This window comes from Thermobia domestica, chromosome 13 (assembly GCF_964235325.1).
Source record: "Thermobia domestica chromosome 13, izTheDome1.hap1.1, whole genome shotgun sequence".
Classification (NCBI taxonomy): Eukaryota; Metazoa; Arthropoda; class Insecta; order Zygentoma; family Lepismatidae; genus Thermobia; species Thermobia domestica.
The window spans coordinates 42,420,008-42,436,839 of record NC_137466.1 but is presented as its reverse complement, the minus strand read 5'-3'; the positions used below and the strand labels follow the sequence as shown (position 1 = coordinate 42,436,839).

Sequence of the window (16,832 nt, the reverse complement as noted above, 5' to 3'; positions counted from 1 at the left end):
TGCACTGGAACGATAAAATGGTTCATATGCAGATTTAAATCACAATAACCTTGTTTTGTTTCACGAAGTGAAGTCTCAATGTTCAGCATTGAGTAGTTAAATTCCCTGCAGCTCTGGTAAGTATTCCCTTTTACAATATTGACAGTGAAAGAGAGTTTGTCTATATTTTAAGTATTTTAATTTAACTGCTTCTAATTTAATTATTTTACTTTAATGTTCAACGAAAATATGTTTGGGAATGCTGAAGTAAAAAGTTGGAAAAATCGTAAATCTGGGGGAATTTTTTGTCGTTTTTTTCAAGTTCAGGAAAAAATCATAAACCTGGGTAAAAAGAAGATTAAATTTTTTAGGAGTTCTACGTTACACAGTCGTTCTAAAACTAAATTTGAGAAGTAAATTTTATACAATATTCTATTGCTCCAAGTTCCGTATCAACACTTGTTGCTGCCAGGAGAATAATTCACTCTCAGCTCCCATCTCCGTTCTAACATAAGAAAATATTCAAAGAAAATAAGACTTTTTCGTGGAAGAAAAGAGACACTCATTAGATAGAGCTTAATTATTTAAAGTTTAGAGCCTAATTACTTCTTTTTCACAAGAAAGTTTATTTCTGTTGTAACTTTAAGTCCATTGTTTATGTTAATGCACTGTTCGAGGCATTATATTCACAATTTAAAATGCTTTAACAGAATTGAATAATTTTTATATATTTTATATGAGCAATGATCGAAAAAAAAGGTTACAAAGATTATGTGGAGACATAACTGGAAATCAACACACCTAATGATAGAGGGCACTCAACATAGTTTGGTGAATAACCGGTGAAGAAAATTGTCTACTTTCTCATAAGACAGCCAGAATGGCAACATCATTGAATATTCTAGTGTTACGCAGTCTCGTGAACACTGCCCGTTGCACCCATTTCACGCATACTTTCCTATGCTGAAGGATATCAACCACAATTTCCTGCACAACACCATATGGTAGACTCAGCTCAGTTGACATTGAGTGTAATGTTCTTCCGTTTATACAAGGACAGTTCATATCAGTGGTTGAGGTGTTAAGTCTACCGCTGTGTCCAGAGTTATCATTAACAATGCTGATCGTAGCTTTGAAGACACGAGATCTCTTCGCTAAATGTTGCCTTGAATTTGAACTCTTAACAATCTGCCTACGAATGTCAAGTGTAGTGTTTTACCCTTCACTTATCTTTAACTACTAAACTTCCCTTTACTTTACCCTTCACTTTACTAAAACACTTGTAATCTTATCTTTATTTGCCTTCTAAGAACTGTTGATGCATTAGATCAAAGCCAACACTTTCACAATCATTGACAAGGAGGATACATTAACAAATTGAGCTTCAAAGCACATACCTTCCCCAAGTCAACAACCCACTAAATGATGTCATAACGAAGAATAATACAGTTTTGGAAGAATGTGTATTATCCCTTACTTCCCTTTAAGACCCATTATTTTAGACTGAAATTCGCTAACCTACAGCGAAATGATTATCTTTATTTATTACTACTAATAATACCTCCAAATTTAAGCATGTAATTAAAAACATTATGAAGATAATTTCTGACATAAAGTCACTCGTTAACGCAGATAATCTTAAATTAGCATTCATTGATATTACTGACATATTTCATTCTATTCCTGTTAAGCCTGCTATTTTCTTCACCCAGTAATTGTTAGATTAGATCAGATTAGACTTATTAATCACTATATACACTATATTACATGTACGTTTGTACAAAATGGTACAGAGATTGTCAGTACTTAAAATAGACACAATACTTAAAACAAATAAAATGCTCTTATTTTAACCACTTATGAAAAACACAAACTCTTTTTAGAATATTCATAATAATGATACATATAAGGACTTAATCACTCACTGTTTCAATTACTGTATATATGTTTATATTTACTATCTGATTTATACAATAGGTAATGTAACAATTTTTCTAAATTGCACAATGAGTTGCTTAGTTTGTCATCCTGTAGAAAGTGTGTTGTTTAACAGCAGTTTGCGCATTGAGTTGACAGAGAAACTGTTTCTATTAGTATTGCTTTATATACCCAGGCAGCTTATTATAACATCCATATAGATATATGATTTCCATATGCAAATGTTCTATGATACACAGTAGATAAAATCTTTTCTATATGTAGGATAGTTGTGAGTATTACCATCTCTTTTAGTATTATCCAAGTGATCCCAAAATAATTTTAAGAAGTTCAAATATAAACAATGAAGAAACTGACATCGTATTCAATGGTTTAAATAGTATCTTACAATTTTTGCATTTTGGTGAATTTGTAATGATTCTTATGACATATTTTTGTTGTTTAAATGTATTTTGAAGTTTGAAGAAGACCCCCCAGAAGTAAATCTCGTATTTAATGTGAGGAAAGAATATGGCATAGTAGAGGGACAGAATTGATTGTAGATTCAGTATTGGGAATAGATTTTGTCTTATGTACGTAGATTGGGCTATTTTTTGTTTAATTTGTCTACGTGTTCTTGCCATGAAAATTTATCATCTAGATATAACCTAAGAATTTTACGGCATTAGTAAGCGTACATACTTCATGATTCATGGATATATGCAGTAGTTGGCGTACTGTTCTGTGGGATAAGTGGTAATAGACACACTTTGTTTTATTTACATTCAGTTTTAATTTACATTACATTCACCTGATATATATATATATATATATATATATATATATATATATATATATATATATATATATATATATATATATATATATATATATATATACAGGGTGACCGCGTGACTATGTTACAAAATTTAAGGGATGATTCCTGACACGGAAACAAGAAAAAAAGTTCAAATAAACTTTTGTTCAACGTACATAATTTCGGAGCTACAAGGTGCCGAAAGCGTGGGAAAATGACATTCAAAGCTCTATAGCTCGACTATGGTGAATGATAGAGCTAATGCGGCATGGTCGCGTCAAAGACATCGAAGCTGCTGTATTCAAAAATGGTTAGGTCGAGATCGTGCAATTCGTGCACAAGGGATTCCCCAAACGAGCGTAGGGATTCCCGGATAATCTGTCAAGAAAGATGGGTCGAAAAGGATACGGATGAATAGCTGTCCCAACTGCTAGCAATAATGCGTCTGTACTAAGTCGATATCTTGCACAAGCACAAAATGGCGAACAGTTTTATACGTGCCATGTGTGGTTGCATAACGCGCACTAAATAAGAGTGAGAAACATGAAAGGAAAATGAGAATAATTTGGTACAAATGGCAAATACATGATATTATGCTGTCCCATCATTGAACAGACGCTTTTAATAAAAGTTAATAGTCATGAAACGTACTAAAATGTATTAAAAGGATCACACTATTAAAGTCTTTCTTCCATGTATTGTTGTCATTGAAAACAAATAAACAAACCGAGCAAAACAACCATAATGCAAAAGAGGTTGTTTCCTAAAAAACAAAAGTCACAAGAATGGAAATAATTTCTTCAATCAACATTTTACAGCAGGATTGAATGCAGCCAAGAACATCATCAATTACCTATAAACGAGACAAATCTCCCAATTATCCTACAATAGGTGATGGACATGGCGTCCCTCTACTTCAACACAGGCGTTACAGCGTCGCAGTAAGTTCTGACGCATTCGCTGTAACAACCCAGGAGCTGTTCTTATAGTATCACAGGCAGCGAGTATTCGTGCTAATAGTTCTTCTGCATTGTCTATAGGCGTTTCATAGACAAGTGTTTTGACATGACCCCACAAGAAAAAATCAAGTGGAGTCAAATCTGGGGAACATGCAGGCCAATTACAAGGACTGCCTCTTCCAATCCATCTGTCACGAAATGTTTGATTCAAATACTCTCGAGCACTAGCTGAAAGGTGGGCTGGGGCCATTATGTTGAAACCACATCCGTTGACGAACACCGAGAGGGACATCCTGTAATAACTCTGGAAGTATGTCTCGCAGGAATCTCGTATACACTGGTGCAGTTAATCGTGGTGGTAGTAAATATGGACCTATTATCTGATCACTGATAATGCCCGCCCACATATTTATGGCGAATCGGTCTTTGTGGCCCCTTTCCACAATTGCATAAGGATTTTCGTCTGCCCATACATGACTATGTGACTATTAAATATCCCGTCTTTCGTAAAACAAGCTTCGTCGGTGAGAAGTACGTAGGAAGCAAACTGCGGATTAATTACAGAGCGTTGGAGAAACCACTCACAAAACCGAACGCGAGGTTGAAAGTCAGTTGGACGTAAGACCTGAACCCTCTGCGGATGATAGGGATGTAACTGTTGCTCGTGTACTACTTTCCAAACAGTATCTTGTGCTACTCCCCTTTCACGTGCTACTTTCCGGGTACTTACTGTTGGGTCTTGGGCGAAACGATCAAGCACTTGTTCTTCAAAGTCCGGAGTCCTTGTGGTTCTTCGTCTTCCTTGGTCGTAGTATTGAGATTGTAAATTCCCCGTGTCTCGTAAGCGTTGAAAAAGTCTGGCAAACATAGTATGGGCTGGATGTCTTCTTTGTGGATACTTCAGTCGATATAACCTATCAGCTTCTCGACTGTTGCCATTTGCTTGACCGTATACAAATATCATGTCCGCAAGTTCTGCTATCGAATACTCCATTTGATCTGACATTCGAACAAGCAAAGCTCAAACTGCACTAAGGAACTCGTACGCTACGAACAAACCACATGAAGAATGACCTTCCACCTTCCACAACGCCTTCTAGTAGGGTTGTCTTATACTTTCCTTACCTTCGATTGTTTTCTACGACAGAAGGAAGAACAAATGCTTGTGATCAAACCTGCAAACTGTAGCGTACTTCAGGTGATAACACCGTCTGTGAAAATAAAATACCTTCTAAACGATAACAATATGACGACATGTTAAGCATTCTAGACAAAATCTCGGAATCAGTCCTGCAAAACATCGGAAGCAGCGACTAAAACAAACGTTCTGATAAATTGTTTTTCCTTGTTCTTTTTCAATGTTCGAGTAACGCACATTACAGCTAATGATAAGAAACGGATATTTTACTGTTGTTCTCTGGCAGTGGTCACATTAACATGGGATGGCGGAAAAATCCCCCTCTCGTAAAAAGTATCATCGGCTCGTATCATCAAATAAAATGAGATTTCTGCCTGGAAGAAAGCATCCATATCCCCCGGTTTTTCCCCTTAGTTTTACTTGCTTTCAATGACAAAACTACATGGAAGAAAACAATGTTAGTGTGATGTTTGTACAACATTTTAGTACGTTTCATGATTATTCCCTTTATTAAACGCGTCTATACGTACAATGAACAGAACAGTATACTATCATGTATTTACCATTTGTACCAAGTTATTCACATTTTCCTTTCATATTTTCCCATTATTATTTAGTGCGCGTTATGCAACCACACATGGCACGTATAAAACTGTTCGCCATTTTGTGCTTGTGCGAGATATCGACTTAGTACAGACGCATTATTGCTAGCAGTTGGGACAGCTATTCATCCGTATCCTTTTCGACCCATCTTTCTTGACAGATTATCCGGGAATCCCTACGCTCGTTTGGGGAATCCCTTGTGCACGAATTGCACGATCTCGACCTAACCATTTTTGAATACAGCAGCTTCGGTGTCTTTGACGTGACCATGCCGCATTAGGTCTATCATTTACCATAGTCGAGCTATAGAGCTTTGAATGTCAGTTTCCCACGCTTTCGGCACCTTGTAGCTCCGTAATTATGTACGTTGGACAAAAGTTTATTTGAACTTTTTTTCTTGTTTCCGTGTCAGGAATCATCCCTTAAATTTTGTAACATAGTCACGCGGTCACCCTGTATATATATATATATAAGTAAATAAAACAATGTTTTTACTATACTTAAGGATAAATCATTAAGATACAGAAGAAAAAGCATAGGGTCTAAAACTGATTCCTGTGGAACACCTCTTCTACCTATGTGTTTATTGGAGTTCAGTTTGCTCAGAGCTTTAGTTGTTTCAAACATATGAAAAATTTGCATGATTTCTTAGGAGTACAAGTATTATTTGAATAATTCTAAAGCAATACCCCTAATACGAAATTCTCTTTTTATCTTTAAGTATATAATGAATGATCTTCACAATCAAATTCGTTTGAAATATCATTATTTATGTTTAGTTTATTTCTTAACCATCTTATGCCATGGTTACTTTGATATGTTTATATATCACAGTAATTTGTTTTTCATAAAACCGTGCTGCTATGTTAAAATTAAGCTCGGTTTTTAGTGAAAATTAGCGGTCGTTTACATATTAGATTTTCAATAAGTTTTTTAATAAAGAGAGAAAGTGAAATTGTAGGTAATTTTTTATTCGCTTTCTACAGTATTTTTTGAATAAAATTTTAGCGACCGAGAGCTTGAATGCAACCGGGAAGATTTCTTGAGAAAATTGGTCATTAATAATGTCTGCTAATGTATGCACCAGGTACTTTTGAGGTATTTTATGTATGATGACGATTTTCTGATTATTTACAAGGACAAAAATATTTTATTCTATCTACTGTTGGAATTTAATTCCATCCAGAAAGGACATAAAGTTTAACTTGGAAGAAACCAGACAGGCCCAAATTTTCTCAATCTAAAGATTCACCGGTACAGCAACAAATTCTTCACCCCACTGTATAGGAAGGAAACGAAGTGTGATTATTTTGTACACAAAGATTCAGAGCATTCAAACCTAACAAAAACGAATGTTTAGAAGAATATTTTTGTACGTGCTCTCCGCGTCATTTCTTAAGGATTGAAACTGCCGATCAACAAACATTTACAGTTACTAGTTGATTTTGGTAAGAAAAATAGATTTGATGTTTACACCTTAGAAAAATGGAAGAAAGACGCATGGGAATTTCACAATAGGCAACAAAAATGCTCCTCTAGAAAATTAAAAATTTATTTCTTTACCTCTATTGCTTCTATTTAATAGACTAATTTCTCCTAATAAATTTAATGTTGGTGGTGCCGCCATATTAGCAATTCTTAATAAAAATCATCAAAGCCCTAGACTCGGCATAAAAGATAATATTCCCCGATTAATTAACAGTCTTCGGCTCCCTAAACGCTCATAAGAAATATTTGCAAGACAAAATAAACCCGAAGAACATAGACCATGGGCAATTATTAATGTAAGAGCACCTCTAAATCCTCATAATCCCATTGTTAATAATCCTATTAACACTAACCCTATATGAGCAACAGAAGAATAAGCAATTAAAGACTTTACATCAACCTGCCGTAAGCACACTAATCTAACCGATCAAATACCTACAACTCTAATACCAAACCAAATTAAATTTATATTTACAGCTACATTCTCTATAAAATATAGAATACGCAACAATCCATACCCTCCTAATTTCAATAAAACCCCCGCCAAAATTATTGAACCACTTACGGGCGCCTCAACATGTGCCTTAGGTAATCAAAGATGAACCAGAAATATAGGCATTTTAATTAAAAAAGCAACAACTAAAGCAAAATACCATATATAATATGTAATTCCCAAATCTATTACACTTCTCATATTAATTATTAATAAACTACCCTTAACATACTCTAAATAAAAAATACCAATCAAAAGTGGCAGCGAAGCAAATAGGGTATAAAACAACAAGTATATACCTGCCTGCACTCGTTCGGGTTGATAACCTCAGCCCAAAATTAAAAATAATGTAGGAATTAATGAGCCTTCAAAAAAAAAAAATAAAACATAAATAATCTAGAGGAAGAAAATCTCAAATAGAGTAACACAAGTAATAATAAAACTAAACTAATAAAACTCGTACTATAAAATGAACTTCTTAACACCCCCTCTCTAGCCATAATTATAAGAATAACAATTCAAATACTCAATAGAATCAATGAATATCTCAAACTATCTCTTCATAGGTAATAACCTACCTCCCAAGGAACTATTCCCATACTATTTCTTATTATAAATAAAAAACAAATTCTAATAAGACAAAACTGAACAACTCACCATAATTTAAAATTAAAGCCCAAAGGTATTAAAAACAACATAAACATTAAATATTTTAGCATCGTAATACAACTAAAGAATTTAAATAATCACCTCCATGGGTTCGAACAATAGATACTAAAATTGATAAACCTAGACTACCCTCACAAACACTAAAAGTTAAAAATAATAAACAAAAATAATTTTCAACATATAAGCTACCCAAAGAATAAGACAAAAGTAAAAAACTTATCAACACAATAAACTCAAGTCTTAATAAAACTATTAATAAATGCTTACGTTGAATAACAAAACAAGCTATTCCTAAAATAACTAGAAAGCAAGAAAACAAAATAAATAATATTTTCATAAGCTTTTATAGTTTAATTAAAACGTTGGTCTTGTAAACCATTAATGAATAAAAATTCTAAAAGCATCAAGAGAAAGTACAAACTTATCTTTAGTCCCCAAAACTAATATTTTTATAAACTACCTCTTGAAATTAAAATAACCTGAATATTACTTATAATTTTAGTAGTTTTAAGATTTATTCTAATTCAAATATCTCACCCCCTATCAATAGGACTAATACTCATTGTCAACACTATTACTACTTGCTTAACTATCTCAACTATAAGAGAATCTCCTTGATTTTCTTACATTCTCTTCTTAGTTTTTCTAGGAGGCATATTAGTTCTATTTATTTATGTTACAAGACTAGCATCAAATGAAATATTTACCTTAACACCTAATCTTTTCCTACTAATTTTCCTAGTTCCATTGCTCCTAATTGTTATAATAATTATCGACCCCCTTCTACTGCCAAATATAATTTCATTACCAGATCCACATCACTATACAACTAATTACCAAGAAATTCCTGGCATAAAATTTTATATAACATCAATCCTAATGAATACTATTATATTAGCAACATACTTATTTATTACATTAATTGCAGTGGTAAAAATTACTTCATTATATCAAGGTCCCCTTCGGCCTTCTAAATCATATGTCAACACCAATTCGCTTACATCACCCGCTTTTTAAAATTGCTAACAACGCCTTAGTAGATCTTCCAGCTCCTATTAACATCTCGTATTGATGAAATTTTGGCTCTCTTCTCGGCTTATGTTTAATTATTCAAATTGCCACAGGTCTATTCCTAGCAATACATTACGTATCAAGTATTGAATTAGCCTTCAATAGAGTAATTCATATCTGTCGAGATGTAAATTTTGGCTGGCTTTTACGCACCTTACATGCTAATGGAGCATCGTTTTTCTTCATTTGCCTTTACTTACATGTCGGCCGAGGAATATATTATGGCTCTTATCTTTATCTCCATACTTGAAGAGTAGGGGTTGCTATTCTACTTTTAGTAATAGCAACTGCCTTTGTAGGCTACGTACTGCCTTGAGGTCAAATATCTTTCTGAGGTGCTACAGTCATTACAAATTTATTGTCAGCTATTCCTTACCTAGGAACAATGCTAGTACAATGAATTTGGGGAGGCTTCGCCGTAGATAATGCTACTTTAAATCGATTCTTTGCTTTCCATTTTCTCTTACCCTTCATTGTAGCCGCTATATCAATAGTACATCTCCTATTCCTTCATCAAACAGGATCTAACAATCCCCTTGGCCTTAATAGAAATCAAGACAAAATTCCCTTTCACCCTTACTTTTCAACTAAGGACACTATTGGCTTTCTAACTATAATAACAGCTTTAATATTACTCACCCTCTGAAATCCCTATATACTCGGAGATCCTGAAAACTTCACCCCCGCCAACCCTCTAGTTACACCAGTACATATTCAACCAGAATGATACTTCTTATTTGCTTACGCTATTCTTCGCTCCATTCCTAATAAACTTGGAGGAGTTATTGCTTTAGTAATATCAATCCTCATTTTAATAATTATGCCTTTCTTCCATACCAGAAAAATACGAGGCTTACAATTCTATCCTATTAATCAAATCATATTCTGAATTATAGTTAGCACAGTAATCCTTTTAACTTGAATTGGAGCCCGCCCGGTAGAAGATCCTTATATCTTAACAGGCCAAATTCTCACAGTTATTTACTTCGCTTATTTCCTGTTTGTGCCTTACCTCTCCTCTTTATGAGATTTCTTACTAAATAAGACTTAGTTCTTTGGCTGAGGATAAGCATATGTTTTGAAAACATACAACAGAGCAAAGCTCTAAGAACTTATTCTCAATTTAATACACTTAAATTAAAAGAGAAATAAAAAGAAGCTTTATGCCCCCTAAAAATAAAAGATAATTAAGAGATAGAGGCAAAAAGCACTTTCAAGCAAGATATATTAATTTATCATACCGAAATCGAGGTAATGTTCCTCGTACTCAAATAAACCCAAAAGAAATAAATACTACCTTACAAAAAAACAAAATAGAAAAAATATCATGCCCCAGAAACAAGATACTAAATAAAGTTCTTATAAATAAAATACTAGCATATTCGGCCATAAAAATAAGAGCAAATCCTCCCGCTCTATATTCAATATTAAACCCAGAAACAAGCTCTGACTCACCTTCCGCGAAATCAAAAGGAGTACGGTTAGTTTCAGCTAAGCAAGAAGCAAATCAAACCAATGCCAAAGGAAACGTAATTCATAAAAATCATAACTCTTCTTGATAATAACCAAAACTCAACAGTCTGTATCTTTCAGCCAAAAATACAAAAGATAACAAAATTAATGCCAAGCTAACTTCATAAGAAATAGTTTGCGCTACTGCTCGAAGACCTCCCAACAAAGAGTATGAAGAATTAGAAGACCAACCAGCAATTATTACAGTATACACACCCATACTTGTACAACACAAAAAAAATAACAAACCTAAAGAAAAAGTCAACATAACACTTAAATAAGGAATTCTTAATCATACTAACAAAGACAAAAATAAACTAAAAACAGGGGCTAGATAATAAGGATAGTAGTTAGATATAGTAGGAAATACTTGCTCCTTAGTAAATAACTTAATTGCATCTGCAAAAGGTTGAGGTAAACCACAAATACCTACCTTATTAGGACCTCGCCGAATCTGAATATAGCCTAAAACCTTTCGTTCTAATAAAGTCAAAAATGCAACCCCAATTAAAACACAAATAATTAAAATCAGGTAAGAAATCACACCTATAACATAATCATAATACATTATTACCTGGACTCAATTCATCCATTCTTAGATCCTAAATCTAATGCACTTATCTGCCAAAGTAATGACCATTATTTTTATTCTCTAACAATAAATATTATTAGTACTTGGTCCTTTCGTACTAAAGTACTACTTCCTAACTAAAGGATAGAAACCGATCTGGCTCACGCCGATCTGAACTCAGATCATGTAAGATTTTAAAGGTCGAACAGACCTATGTACTAAGCTTCTGCACCTAGACAAAATCTTAATCCAACATCGAGGTCGCAATCTCTCTTGTCGATATGAACTCTCAAAAAAAATTACGCTGTTATCCCTGAGGTAACTTAGTCTATTAATCATTAATAAAGGATCACAGAAATACTTAAAAGTAATTATATTAAGAAGAGTTTATTTTACCTTCTCGTCGCCCCAACGCAATAGTCAAATAGCAAATTTATTCATTATCAGCTACAAAAATTAATATTTAAATATAAAGATCTACAGGGTCTTATCGTCCTCTTAAATCATTTAAGCCTTTTCACTCAAAAGTAAAATTCAATATTACAAATAAAGACAGTCTTCCACTCGTCCAACCTTTCATACAAGCCCACAATTAAAGGACTAATGATTATGCTACCTTCGCACGGTCAAAATACCGCGGCCGTTTAAAACCTCACTGGGCAGGTCAGACCTTTTATTTTAACAAAAGGACATGTTTTTGATAAACAGGCGGAGGAAATTTTTGCCGAATTCCTTTAATTATTCTCACCAATATACTAATAACACCATTATAAATTGTCTTAATTAATTTAAAACAATAGTACAATAATAAATTAAATGCAATAAAATATAATAAATAACTCAAATAAGTTATAACAAAATTACAAATGATGGCTACTTCTAAGCCCACATCTTTCACCTAATATAAAACCACATTATAAATAAACAAAAGTAAAGAGCAAATCCCCCTTACTGTTACTCACAGCAAAACTATAATGAACCAACCTCACAACAAGCCTAACTGTGGCTGAATTAAATTCAATTCTTGTACAACCAGATATAATAGAAACCGAAAGGCATCTCACCACTAAAATAAAATTCATAAATAATATGCCACCTACAATATAATAATACTTTAGCTCTTTCCATTTCGGGAAATAATTATATAATAATATTATTCAGTGTCCCCTGATACAAAAGGTACAACATCTCATGTTTTCTTCCTTCAAAAAAAATTTCATCTATTTAAACATTCCCTTACGGTACTAATTAACTATAATACTAACAAATTAACTCTATACCCTATACAATAACATCAATTAAAGTTGATTCACTTAATCTTAATAAAAATATACATATATAATAAGTGTCTCCTTCAATCAAAATAATCTGAATTGCACAGAAACCTCCTCGATGTAAACGAATAGCTCAACTAACAAGCTCTATTTTGCTATTAATTCAATCTAGGTGCACCTTCCGGTACACCCACTATGTTACGACTTATCTCACCTAGACAAATGAGAGCGACGGGCGATGTGTACATATTTTAGAGCCATACTCATAATAGTAACATAACTAACATTACATTCAAATCCACCTTCATTTAAATAATTTCATAATAAAATCCGTATAAACATTCTATTGTAATCCATCTCCTCTTACTGATAAGCTGCACCTTGACCTGAAGTCTTCCTCAATAAAGGTAATGAAGGTCCTTGACCTCTCCCTAATACCTTCAACTACGGCGGTATACAAACTGCCGACAACAGTAAGTAAAATATATCGTGGATTGTCGATTACGGGACAGATTCCTCTGAACAGCCTAAAATACCGTCAAATCCTTTGAGTTTCAAGAACATAACTACTATTACCCAGGTATCACATTTTACATTAAAAATAATAGGGTATCTAATCCTAGTTTAAAAAATAATTTCATAGCTTCAAACATAGAACTCATTATTTTAAATAATAATTTCACCTAAAAATAAACAAAACAAGTTCTTCAATCTAAACTTATAACTATAGTTTAACCATCACCAATTCTTCCCTTCAACCCCCTCGTCTCACCGCGGCGGCTGGCACGAATTTCGCCGGGTCTCTTAAACCTTAACTGCTTCAAACATTAATTAATAAACAAAACCAAGTACTGCGACTAATAATACCTCATTATTTTACTTTAAGATCAATAATGCTTACTTCTTACCCAAAAGGTTACATGTACAACTAGTTAAACAAGAGAAGAAAAGAGAATAATACTTTACTGTTAATTCATAACGCTAAAATAAGTAATTATTAATTATACATTTAACCTAATTAATAAAAATTAGTATTAAATAAACCCTATTTTCCCCCTTGTCTAGGATACAATTTTGTTTTTTCCCCCCTCAAACAAAATTGTATCCTATACAAGTATATTTATTTTCTCCTTACACATATGCTGTAAAAACTAGCATATACTGGATACGTTAAGCTTATTAATATACCTTTAGCCGGTATCTCAGGCTAATTAAGAGGATTTAATAGATTTTCAAGCTTTAATTATTATTAATATATAATCTTTCTAAATTTAATTATCATAACACAATATTAATCTATTTAAATTCTCATATACCATTATAAATAATTATTAAATAATAATAAGATGCCTGATTAAAGGATTATCGTGATAGGATAAATCAAGTATTTCAACATACTCTTATTACACCTAAAAGAATTAAACTTTCACCTTTGACATCAAAAATCAACGTGCACCCTACACTAAGGCGTAGAAAGATAAGCTAAGATAAGCTAGTGGGCTCATACCCCGCATATGAAGATTACTCTTCTTTTTCTAATGCTCACTAATCCTAAGACTCTTTTATTTTCTAGAACACTTGTGTTAGGAACCCTTATTTCCCTAACCTCCTCATCATGGTTTGGTACTTGAATTGGTCTTGAAATTAATCTCCTATCATTTATCCCCCTGATTTCAAAGACTAATAATCAACGTCACACCGAATCTGCTTTAAAATACTTTTTAGTACAAGCCATTGCAAGATCTTTACTTTTAATAGCAATCATTTTACTCTACATGGGTCTGCAAACTACATACTATTTAATCACTATTTCCTTACTTTTTAAAATAGGTGCAGCCCCTCTCCACTTCTGAATACCTGAAGTAATAGAAGCCATACTTTGAATAGACTGCATTATTTTAATAACATGACAAAAACTGGCTCCCCTTGGTCTACTTTCTTACAGCTTAAAACCTACAAATTTAATCTACCTAACCTTAACCTTGTCCTTACTAGTAGGCTCAATTGGAGGCTTAAATCAAACATCACTACGTAAAATCATAGCATTCTCATCTATTAATCACACTGGCTGAATACTTATAGCCCTACTATTAAGTGATATAGCATGATCCCTCTACTTCCTATTTTATGCCTTACTCTCAGCAATAGCAGTCACTCTCTTCGCAATAAACAAAATATTTCATATTAACCAAACCTTTTCTAATAAAATCGTTGTAACAACAAAATTAGCCATTTTTACTAGTCTTTTATCTTTAGGTGGCCTCCCACCATTCTTAGGATTCTTACCCAAGTGAATCATCATTATAAAAACTGCTGAACAAATATCATTTATCATCCTCACCCTAATAGTAATAACAGCACTAATTACCCTTTTCTATTATATACGAATCGCCTATGCTGCTTTCATTATTAATCACCATAACCAAACATGAACATCTTTACTGAAAAAAAATCAAGAAACATCAATTAGATCAATATTCATTATTACTTCATTAAGAGGCATAATCATTTTACCTCTAACTGTCAACATGTTTTAAACAAGACTTTAAGTTAAAAAAACTAATGGCCTTCAAAGCTATAAATAAAAGGCGATCTTTTAGGTCTTAGTATATTAACTACTACTCCGGAATTGCAGTCCGATATCATAAATATTGACTATAAAACCTAATAGGAGGTTTATTTAACCATAAATAAATTTACAATCTATCGCCTAGTGCTTCGGCCATCCTATTTAATTTCACTTGCAACGATGATTATTTTCTACAAACCATAAAGATATTGGTACAATATACTTAATTTTTGGGGCTTGAGCAGGAATAGTAGGAACATCACTAAGTCTTCTTATTCGAGCAGAACTTGGTCGACCAGGTAGTCTAATTGGCGATGATCAAATTTATAATGTAATTGTTACTGCTCATGCTTTTATTATAATTTTCTTCATAGTTATGCCAATTATAATTGGGGGCTTCGGTAATTGATTAGTACCCTTAATACTAGGAGCGCCTGATATAGCATTCCCCCGTCTAAACAACATAAGATTCTGATTACTACCGCCCTCACTAACCCTACTATTAACAGGAAGAATTGTAGAGAGTGGTGCGGGAACAGGATGAACTGTATATCCCCCTCTTTCTAGAGCTATTGCTCACGCCGGAGCCTCTGTCGATCTTTCTATTTTCTCTCTCCATCTAGCCGGTGTATCCTCAATTCTTGGTGCAGTAAATTTTATTACAACTGTAATTAACATGCGAACTCCTGGAATAACCTTAGAACGAATACCATTATTTGTTTGATCTGTAGTAATTACTGCCGTATTGCTTCTTTTATCCCTTCCCGTGCTAGCAGGGGCTATTACAATGCTCTTAACTGATCGAAATCTTAATACCTCCTTCTTTGATCCTTCAGGAGGAGGAGATCCAATTTTATACCAACACCTATTCTGGTTCTTTGGTCATCCTGAAGTTTACATTTTAATTCTTCCAGGATTCGGTATAATTTCACATATTGTAACCCAAGAAAGTGGTAAAAAGGAAACTTTCGGTGTTTTAGGAATAATTTATGCAATACTAGCAATTGGATTCTTAGGATTTATTGTATGGGCTCACCATATGTTCACTGTTGGTATAGACGTTGACACTCGCGCTTACTTTACTGCAGCCACAATAATCATTGCTGTTCCTACAGGAATTAAGGTATTTAGATGAATCGCCACACTTCATGGAGCACAAATAACTTATTCACCTTCAATCTTATGAACCTTAGGCTTCATTTTCCATTTTACCGTAGGTGGTCTCACAGGAGTCGTACTTGCAAACTCATCTTTAGATATTGTTCTCCACGACACTTACTATGTAGTAGCACATTTTCATTATGTACTATCCATAGGTGCCGTATTCGCTATTATAGCGGGACTTATTCATTGATTTCCTTTATTTAGAGGAACAACAATAAATCCCACATGGCTAAAAATTCAATTCTTAGTAATATTTATAGGAGTAAATATCACATTCTTCCCTCAACATTTTTTAGGACTAAGAGGAATGCCGCGTCGATATTCAGATTACCCAGACGCTTATACTACATGAAATATAGTATCAAGCATTGGCTCATTCCTTTCTTTCATCGCTGTCTTAGTACTTGTAATTATTATATGAGAAGCCTTCGCAAGAGCTCGACCAGTAATCTTTTCAGATCAACAAACAACATCTCTAGAGTGATTTCAAAACCTGCCCCCTGCAGAACATAGTTATGCAGAACTTCCCTTACTAACAAACTTCTAAGGTGGCAGATAAGTGCATTGGGCCTAAGCCCCAAATATAAGAATAATTGTCTTCCTTAGAA

General features: G+C 33.5%; 1 pseudogene; it reads right to left on the bottom strand.

Annotated features, from left to right (window-relative positions):
• Positions 1-6,956: 6,956 nt before the first annotated feature.
• Positions 6,957-8,113, bottom strand: LOC145667579 (NADH-ubiquinone oxidoreductase chain 4 pseudogene; annotated as a pseudogene).
• Positions 8,114-16,832: the final 8,719 nt, after the last annotated feature.